This window comes from Aythya fuligula, chromosome 9 (genome assembly GCF_009819795.1).
Source record: "Aythya fuligula isolate bAytFul2 chromosome 9, bAytFul2.pri, whole genome shotgun sequence".
NCBI classification, from domain to species: domain Eukaryota; kingdom Metazoa; phylum Chordata; class Aves; order Anseriformes; family Anatidae; genus Aythya; species Aythya fuligula.
The window spans coordinates 407,241-417,689 of NC_045567.1; positions in this window are offsets into that span (position 1 = coordinate 407,241).

Consider the following 10,449-nt stretch of genomic DNA (forward strand, 5'->3'; position numbering starts at 1 on the left):
TGCCTGTGTTGGAGATTTTCATCCATTTAAATACAACTGCACTAATAAATAAAGGATCTGATTTAGAGACTACAGTTTCATTCTCTTTAGGTTTCATGTTTTCTGTATTTGGTTTCTCCAGTTCTTCCTATTGGTTAACTGCTACTTGTGTTTTCATTGAAATACTTTTGATTTGTGAAGCATGTGGAATGTCATGTTTTACAGATAATTCAAAGACCTCTATAGTCAGAGGTGCCCCTCCACTTGCAAGAGGATCTCTTAACTACCATATAGTTTACTCTGCTTAGTAAACTGAACAATAATCTCCCTTTGAGTTTTACCCTTCCTTTACCCATTCTCCTTTTTTCTTTCATTTTTTCCTTTTCTTCTTCTACTGCCCATTTTAACAGGCTGTCACAGACTATGCAGAGCAGTATTACATTACAATTCAGTAAAGCTCCTACAACCAGCATGCAAGACTTCATCAGAAGGCAAAATGCTAGTCTCAGAGGATAATAACTGAGATATTCTTTTAATAAGGACCATTTTTAAATGTTAAGGATGACTTGTTTTAATTGAAGAAGGGGAAAGGAACTCTTACCAAGAGTCAAAGAGCTCTCTGAAGTTTTCAAATTGTCTTGTATAGAAAAGCCTTAGAATCTAAATGAACAGAGGTTATGAACAACGTCTGACCATCTCAAACTGTAAATTTCATTTGACCAGGTTATTCTCTTCTACAGTTGAAAATCTGGCCTTAGTTTAAATAAGATATGTGACCATCCTAGTATCTGCAGGCAAATCATGAGATACTCATTTTACAGACCCAACTTTTGCTGGGTTTGTGTAACAGGGATGCAGAACAATTACCATTCAAACCATTCTTTTCAATCTACTGTACAATATCCACCTGTTCTGTCAGACAGCAGGAATGTATGCCACAAATACAGACTACTGCCGTGACAGCAGCAGGAGTATGGCAGCAACAACTAATCAAATCAGCTGAATCAGAGGTGTGACTCATATTGCACTTCTGTGCAATGAAAACGAGCAGAAAGGGAAGAGCCAAATGGTTGTAAATTTTTTTGTTGTTTTATTTTTTAAGAACTTGCTTTTAATTATAGCCAGTAGAGTGGTTAAGTACAAGGAAAAAGTAATGAGGAATTCAAATAAAAATAACATTTCATCCTTACTGCAAAGGACAGGCAGAGAGAAATAGGTATAGGAGCCACCCAATGTAATCACTTTGAAAAAGCAAAGCATGGGTTTTGATTTTCCTAAAGAAGCAAATGCAAAAGAACTCTTGTCTGTACCATATGACTCATGATGCTTCTTTACTAGGCTTAAAGAGATTTGAACTTGAGTAATAGCACCATTAGAGCTCTTTACCAGGAGCCAATTCCTGTGGTTTCACTGGGTCCAGCTGCTGATGACTCACAGAGGAAGTGGCGGAGATTAGGTGCACAAGGAAAAAAATCAGAAACAGCTCAGAAATAAAGCAAATCAACCAAGCATTACCTTTTGTGCACGACAGAACAATGGCTTAACAACTAAGGTTCAAAATGATCCGTCTTATTCCCCTCATTTGTGCTATTCCTGTTGGAAAGACCACCAGGAAACATGTGAACCACTGTGGAATACACACTGTAATCCATGGAACATCTCAATTAATATTCCCTCTTGACTACAGCTAGAACAATACATAGCATCAAGCAGTTTAATCTCCGGCAATAATGCCTTTTGTAAGATCAAGAGGTCTTTCCCTTGAATTCAGTTTTAAGCGAGGATTTTGAAAATTAGTTAGGTATTCTGCATAATGTATAGTGGTGGCTGCAGGTTCCATAAATAATAGCTAGGTAAAATGTATAGAAAAAGGTTGCTTGTCATTAGTATGTTGCCATTAGTAATTTCTCCTTTTGCAAATTGACATTGGGTTCCCTTTAGAAGAGAGTTAATCCTCCAACAGTCTTTGTTATGAACTAATATATCTGAGATTGTGTAAAATTTAAAACACTGCCTCTCATATTCAGCTTTGTACTATAACGAAAATGCATCCCCAGCAGCAAAATGTTAAAATAGCAAATTTTAACATTTTAACATAAAAAGGGAGGATGGAGGGGAAGACATTCTGGATCTTGCTTAAATTACTAATTTAATTACTAAAATTACTAAATTACTAATTTAATTACTCAATAAGTGGTAGTGCTGCTGTTGTCTCATCTTACTACAGTGTTAGACAAAGAGATCAGGGGATGTTTGCTTCTAGGAAATTACAAATAGTTTAGTCTCAACTCCCTGGGGAGGAGTCCTATCCGAGTTGCTATAGATTAATAAAGAAAGTTATTGCAAAAACATAGGACTATTTTGACTAAATTAGACGATTTCTTTAAAGAATATATGAAAAGGATGATGTTCTAAGAGCATCCTAGGAAAAAAAAATTGCAGATTTTGCCAGTCAGCAATTTATCCTTTTTAAAATGTAACTGAAATAGAATTTAATGTATGTTCCACTTTCTATTTCTCGTAAGAATTTCAGAGGTAAGATCAGCTGGTGATTACATACAGAGATGCATTTTATAAACATTTGATTAGTGATTAATGTAAAATGATTTGCAACCCTCTCTTTAGAATATTAACTAATGCATTTTATCTCATATATTTACCATCAGCTGCATTTTGCATTTTGAACTGCACAAGGTGACTGTGTGACACTGGTACATGGTCCCTGCAACACAGACTCAGTTTTTAAAAGGCCTGCATTACCATCAGCTTCAGTTGTGCTTCAGTTTGAGCAATAAACACTTCAAAAAATATTTCCAATGAGAAAGGTGCTTCTGCTGGTATTTTCCTATATGGCAAATCAAGGATGAATTCATTTCATGGTGCCTTTACTCCCCAAATTCCACTGTCTGCATTAAGCTATTAAAAATCAATAAAGATTGCATTCAAGACAGGAGTGCGCTGAATGTTTGGGATACAGCTGGTGAGTGGCTCAGGTGTGGTGTGGGTGTCAACAACATGGGTAGTTTGGATGAGTGTAGGGTGCTGCCATGGCCGTCCTCAGTAGTGAGCTGGGGTGCCATGAGCTTTGGGGAGAGCTGCACCAGCTCCCTGCATGCAGCCACATGGCCTTCACGCACTCAAAAGCTCATGGGCAGAGCAGATCAGTTTGTTTACTTCGCTCTGTTAAAAGTCAGTTGTTTTATGTTTAAATATTTCCATTCATCTCATCTACCTAGATTCTTTGGCACATATGTGAAGATGAAAGGAATGGAAACCTTATTCCTAGAAGTGCCATAAATAAAGATTCTGCAGGGAAAAAAAAAAAAAAGTAAAATGGAGTTAATGTACATTAGAAATTGTTTATTTGATACTGTTTTACTACCCCTTTAAGGTATGATAATGTGAACTGGCTGTCAATACAACATCACTTAGTTGGTTTTCATCTGGACCTTAGAGCACAATAAAATTATTAGTACATAAATCTCTACTAATTTAGTCTAGATTATGATTCTTTCATCAACATGCACGTATAAATTATACCATTAATCATAATGATTTCTTTCAGTATTCATGTGGATGTAATATGTAATTTCATGGGAATCCCACTGTAATTTAGCATGAATTAATGTCCACTTATTGGAAAGCACTACCTACATTGATATTTCTAGGGGAAAAAAACAACCATGATGCATCTTAAACTACAGTCTAAATGACCAGGGTGCTGGTAAACAACCACCAAAGGAACATAACTGCAAGTAAAAAAAAGTTATCTTGAAGGCAGTTTTTTTCAAAACTCATTAGGCCAGATGGCAGCCTCTTTTCTAGGAGTATGGAAAGCACATGTGAGGGAACAAGGGGACTTCTCCCTGCCCTGGGAAACAAGGTGTGAATAAGTAGAGTGAGGGGAGAGGAGAAGCAGAGGTGCATTGCTAGATACTCGAGAAAGCAGAGCAAAGCCATCTGCTATACCTTTTTGACAGAGCAATAACTGCTAGATCAGTTTTAATGGACAATACCTTATAATTGGCCTCAACAATACATTTCATCAAGAGAAACGACAGTATTCATCCACATTTCTCTAGACTCTTAGCAACAGATTGTGTGTTTGGAAGTGGTCAGCCCATATATTGAGCAGGTCAAGAACCCACAGATGGGCTACCTTGTCCTCAGTTTCCCCTGCCTAAGAAACGTAGCTACCACCTTGAGAAGTGCTGTGCCCTTTGTGGAGGTGAAGTAGGATACCACTTAATCTAGCTATCAAATATATAAATGGAACTTACATATATACATATGCATGCTTCATAAGTAAGACAGTGAGGGGGAAAAAAAGGGAACTTCTGACTATAACAGAAGATGCATTAGGAAAAATGAACTAATCAGTGCTCTCCAAGGAGAAATTCATTCTGTTTAGGAGGCTGTACCCTCTGCTGCTGCACATACTTAATATAATTTATATTATTATTTAAATCACTTCGTAAATTTTAGATACTTTTAAAAAACAAGTTAATGGACCATACTTTACTGCTTAGCATCATTTATATCAAGAATTAGTGGCTGTGTAGATAAAATATGTGAATACAGAGGAGAAAACACAGAAGCAAATATCATGAAACTTGTGTAGCATGGGTTTAAAATACAACCACAGAAATAAGCCCTTGCAAAAGTCCAATCTTGTATGGTACAGACTTTCCTTTAAGCTGTGTGCGCCCCCGTCTTTTAATGTAATAAGTTCTTAAAACCACTTGCTACCACACAGGGGGCCTGTCCTTGCACCAGTCTGCCATGGCAGAATATTTATTCCACCAGGAAATATTTCCCTCTCCTCGCTTTGGATACAAAGGCAGGCAAGAACACAGCACAGCTTTCCCATAGGTTTAAGAGGAAATAAAGAAGGCAAATTAAGAAATTCTTGGGGAAAGCAGACGCACTTCTAACAACTGCTTGGGAGCTGAAGAAAGGGGCTGAAGCGCTTTTAACAGACACAGCCTAGAAACAAAGACAGAAGGAAACAGAGAAAGATAATAAGAACCTGAAAGTGAAAGGATTCTGGCAGCTGAGATAAATCCAGGGCCTTCTGCTGTGGGCTCATTAAAAGGCAGAATATATTCCCTAAAAATGTCTTACCTGTACCAGGCAATAAAACAGCTGTGCGTCATTGCCTCCTTCAGGTTAGCTGTGCTGTATTTCATTCCTCTGTATGCTCGCAGCTGAGAAATTTTGACAGGAAGCCCAGTTTCTGAAGCTTTGACACAATCTTTCACAGCCCAAGATTCCTGTCAATGTAATGCTGAAACTTGTGTCACTGAAGGGACTGAGGTGCAGAGATGGGACAGCAAGGAGTCACAGCAGCCGCAGGGGAGATGGGCATGAACTAAGCGACAAGCAGTACCCAAGGCCATGGTTAGCACTCACGCCTTATTTAACCGCAATTCTCTGACTTATTTTATGATAACCCTGAGAAAGCACAGGTTCAAATCTATGAAAAACAGAAATTTAGGTAAAGTGTGATATATCTCTTGGAATAAATTATGGAAAAAAATGGCACAGAAGAGAGTCCAGTAGGTGTAAAGGTCCTAGGAGGGGAAAGCCGAAGTAGGGACCGTGCCCCTGGTTTTGCTGGAAAAAGGGTCATGTGTCCCAATGCTGAGGAGTCAGCCCCTGTGGATAAGAGGGCAGAGTTTCTTCAGATTTGTACACTGCTTACTTATTGCTTAATTGTGTGCAATTTCATGAAGCGTGGTCTTCAGTGAGAAAAACAGTTTGGAGCTGAGAATGGTTTGCTTTGGCATCTCGTGACTCAGGCCTAAACTCATCTGTCTTTCATATTCCCTCATTTGCAGTCTGTTTTCTTTCTGCCCGACTTGAATACTTTCTGCTCAGTAAAAGAAGTTGTGAGTTATTTTCCTGTATCAAATGAAGCTCCAGGCATGGATCCGTTGCTGCTGCCACAATGCAAAGAAGGATATAAAAGTAAGCTTTTATAAGCAGGGACAAACTTAGGCCTCTGGCATTTTGCAGTAAGGCCAGACAAAGGAGCTACAGTGAAAGTCTAATTTAAACAGAGGGAGAAAAATTCATAGGCCATATATCACCACCTCCTCTTTGCACTTGCCAAACTGATGTTCTGCCAAGGCAAGAAAAACTGTTTTACCTGAGAACAGACCAAATTATTATTTTTGTTTGTTTGTTTGTTTGTTTTTGTTGTTTGTTTGTTTGTTTGTTTGTTTTTTCCCCTTTGGTAAATGGAAATCATGTTTTATAAGTCTGTTTTACCTTGCAGTTTGTAACTCACAAAGTCACTTCATTCTTGAATGCGTTGTTGGATAAAATTGTTTTCCTTTAAAAAAAAAATATTCTGGTCTGCTAATTTCAGGTAGCAGTAATTATCTAAACAATTACTGTGCCTAAATTATTAGTTGCTGCCCAAACGAGTGCCTGCATTGTTAGGTTACCTGGCATTTTTGTGTAATCACTTTTATTACCTATACATAAATAATTTTCATTCCTGATGAATGCACAAACAGCTGCCTGAGATGCTGTCTATACATTGTATTTGTATTACTTGGGTTCTGAAGCTAAGTGGGTAGATTGCTCATAGCAATGCATTTCGTCCATGTCCTTTGGATTCAGATGCAGCATGCACCTCCAGCTGTCCAGGAGCACCTCCATTACCCAGTGTTGTAGTAGAGCAAATAGCATTATGGCCTCAGTCTTCAAGCAGTATATTAGTGACAGCAGTAGGCAGACAACTTTTGTCTCCAGGGAATATTAGAAATCTAGAGCTAGAAATAGATGGATTAACTGAAATGCAAGCCAACCTCTGATCTACATTATTGCCTCTCTTCTTTATCTCACAAGGGAAGCAGAGATAACGAGTGATAGACACTGCTAATGATGGAAGTCCATGATAATACACTGAAGTGATAAACTTCTTTGTGGCCCTCATTGTGCCCAGTTGTCTTCTGCTGGTTATAAGCTCTAGCCTCAAGCTATTTACACCATGATCAGGCTAGTAATTAGCAAAATGTTTAATACAATATAGAAGCAATTAGGAGGTGATAACATGCAATTAAGATGTGTTTTCAGATTAAAGATTTTATAGTGCTCTATTTCTTGAAAAGATAAAGTGCCTATCTTAAAATGTCAAACTGCAGTGATTTAATCTGAGTTATTTTCAATTAATATGCATGTATTCTTGCGATGCGTTCACCGTTGTTATTGACATTGATAAATTAAGCTCATCCCAGCAGAATTTATCCTTGAGTCACTATATTTCCCGAATGTCAGTTCTTTATTCGTTTTTTTTTTTTTTTTTTTTTTTTTTTTTTTTTTTTTTTTTATGCCTACAAGCTGTGAACGATCTAACTCTAAATCCCTTGATTTATCCCTGGGATTACAGTAATGTGTCAGTCTGAGTGGAACAATAATCTGAAAGGGCATTGTTATAAATAGTGTGTTAGAATATAATTGTTTGTCATGTCGTTTCTCCCCTTTAAGTCCCTCTGAGTCCTGTTTAAGTAATTTAGACAGCTAGAATGACAAGAGTCTTGAGACTTCACTTATAGAGTTGTCCAACCAGTCTTCAGCCTACCCTGACTCTTTTGAGACTATCTCATCTGCAAAGTAGGAAGTGGAAACAACAGATGAGTTCCAACTACACTGTGGATTTGTTATGAGATTTTGCTCAGGCCATTTATAGGTCAATGGAAATGCTACTGATACTAATTTTGCACTGGCTAGTCAATAGAAGAGCTTAGACAATAGATGGCAGGGTGTTTCCTATCATCATTACAGAATTTAGAATCCCAAAGCATTGCAGTTCATATTCTTCAGTTCAGTATCTGAAGGAGATAATTTTTTTAAGATGTTATTTTTTTGATAAATTTTCTAATCATACAGAAAAAAATATCTGAGGCAGGAAAGACAGGCAACTCTTTTTATGGAGCCAGCATTTTAGCAAAAGAGGTAAATAGCTGCCAAGAAAAGAATGCTAGAAATGAGGGTGTCCTATTGTATCATCCAGTCCAGGTTCTGGATCCTGTAGGATTTTCCCTCGTGACACATTTTTCTGGTCTTTGGTCTGGTCTTTCAGGTTTTTTAAACTCTTCCAAGTAGTAAGGCATCCAGACAGCGGTGGATTTGTATATAGCAGGTAGCAGAAGGTTTTCCTGATTTTAACCATACTTTTCTTTCGTACTATTTTCCCCCTATAGCTAGTGCTAACACTTTACCAAATATTTGGATTTGTCTTTTCTCTTGCTCTTTCTCCTACCCGTTTGAAGGGGCTGTTTGGTAATATTTTGTTCATATATGATTTCAAAATGCAGATTAGCTGACAGCCATTGCTAAGCAGGACAGGTTGTATTTGGTTTTGTGTCATCCAACTATGATTAAACTTTGTGGAAACAATGGATTTAGTAAAGTAAGATGCTGTAACTCTTCACAGCTTATGCTGATTGGCCAGTGGCTGTTATCATTAATTCAGATAATCCAGTTCTTTACAGGACTGCTTGAACGCAATGAAACATTGCCATTTGACAGTCCTTGCGTCAATGTTGATCGAGCCATGCATATTTGATTCTCATCTATAAATAAATACCAACCTCTCAGGTAAGTCACTCGCATCTTAGAATGAAATGCTGTTCTCCAATATTATCTGTAAATACCTCACTGTCCTGTCCTTCAACTTTGCTTCACAGACCATTTTAAAGACAAGCAAAGAACTAGCAACACAATTAAAGGAAGCTGTCAACTCATGGTGGAGTGGGTCAGCTGGAATCCAGCATGTGAGATTTTGGGTGGCATCCCTTGTATAATGGGAAAGTGATGTGATTGATTGCAAATCTCACCCTATCTTTCCCCCTGAAGCTCCGAAAAGCCTCAGATTATCTGTGTTTCCCTTCCCAAGTAATGCAGTAGCCCAGAATTGTTAACAGAGATAGTAACTAACATTGGAAGCATACAGGAGAGGAATAAAAAAAAAGCTTTCTGTTAATAATATAAAACTAAAGCATAAACAAATATACCAGTAACACAAATGCCACTGGGATATTAACCAAGGCTAGTATTGCTGTGCTAGATTTGCTTCTAGCTACAAGACCATTTGTACAGTATATTTTTAATATTTTTCTTTACAGACACTCCATTGATGTCATATACAGAGCTTACTGAATTATGCGGCTCACATATTTAACAACAAATAATCCTTCCAGGAACTATTATGGATTTAAGTGTGATTATAGTAAGGATATCCAATAGCTACTTTAACTTATACACATATTCGTTTTGCAAAATTGTAGACAATTATACTGTAGCCTAGATATGTATCAGGCTTAGTTGTGTTTCTAACAACTTCTTTTACTTTTGACTAAAAATGATGTGTGTTACAAAATTATCTCAAATGCTGTATGTGATTATTATATTATCCCCTCATGGCTGAGAAATTTGACATTTAAAATAATGTTACAAAATGTGCCAAAATGAGTTTCACTTGCTTCTTCTCTAGGTTAATTTTTACTTTAGTGAAATCAGAATTAGTCCGCCTGCTTCATGCAAATGGTCTTTCCTGTATGACACAGCAGGCAAATTAAAATTTTTCATTCAGTCAAGTGTCAGCTGGTAAAAGAAAAGGTAGTGCTCTTTTTTGCATGTGTTTGTTTCTGTTTGTGTACTGCACATTTAAGAAAAGAGGAAAACAGATTTTTGCAGAGCTATCTTTGAACCTTAGAGTTGCTTTACAACACTATTACTAACAAGCCACAGGTTAACACTACAGGAGCGGGTACACTCCTGTACACTACAGGAGCGGGTGAAAATGTAATTGAGGGGTATGATGACAGTTAATTGTCCATAATGTATTTATCCCAAGATGCACTTACGCATCTGTTATATACATGTATTTAGGTATTTGTTACTAGTAGCCTTGGTGATATTTAAGCAGAGGGGCATCTATATCTAAAAGACAATAAAAAAGGAAAATGCTATCAAGGGGCCCTGAAGTGGCAAGACAAAGAAAGTTCCTCTCTTTTTCACTGTCTCTGAAGTGAATAGGCCTATCTATTTCAATGGGATTTATTTATTTATTTATTTATTTATTTATTTATTTTCCCCACATACGCCTTATTAAGGTTTCAGTACAAAACACTTGACTCCTATTTCTGGGTGTACTACAGAACTGAATTACATGATTACCTGCAAGCATTTTAGTAGTGATGTATTTTGATATTTGCCTTTCTAATATAGTCTCTTCTCTGTTTCAGCTTATTGTTGTTATAAAACAGCTTTGTACAATAGATTAAAGTAGGGTCTATTCACCCATTGACACATAGAGGATTTATGTGTGGGAGTAACCCACAAACTTACCCTCCTCTTTACTGCTTCCCTCCATGCATGTCTTGTGATAATTAGTCATCTACTTTTATCTATATTTGTATGCCATCCAGACATTTAAGATGAGAACAAGTCACTGTA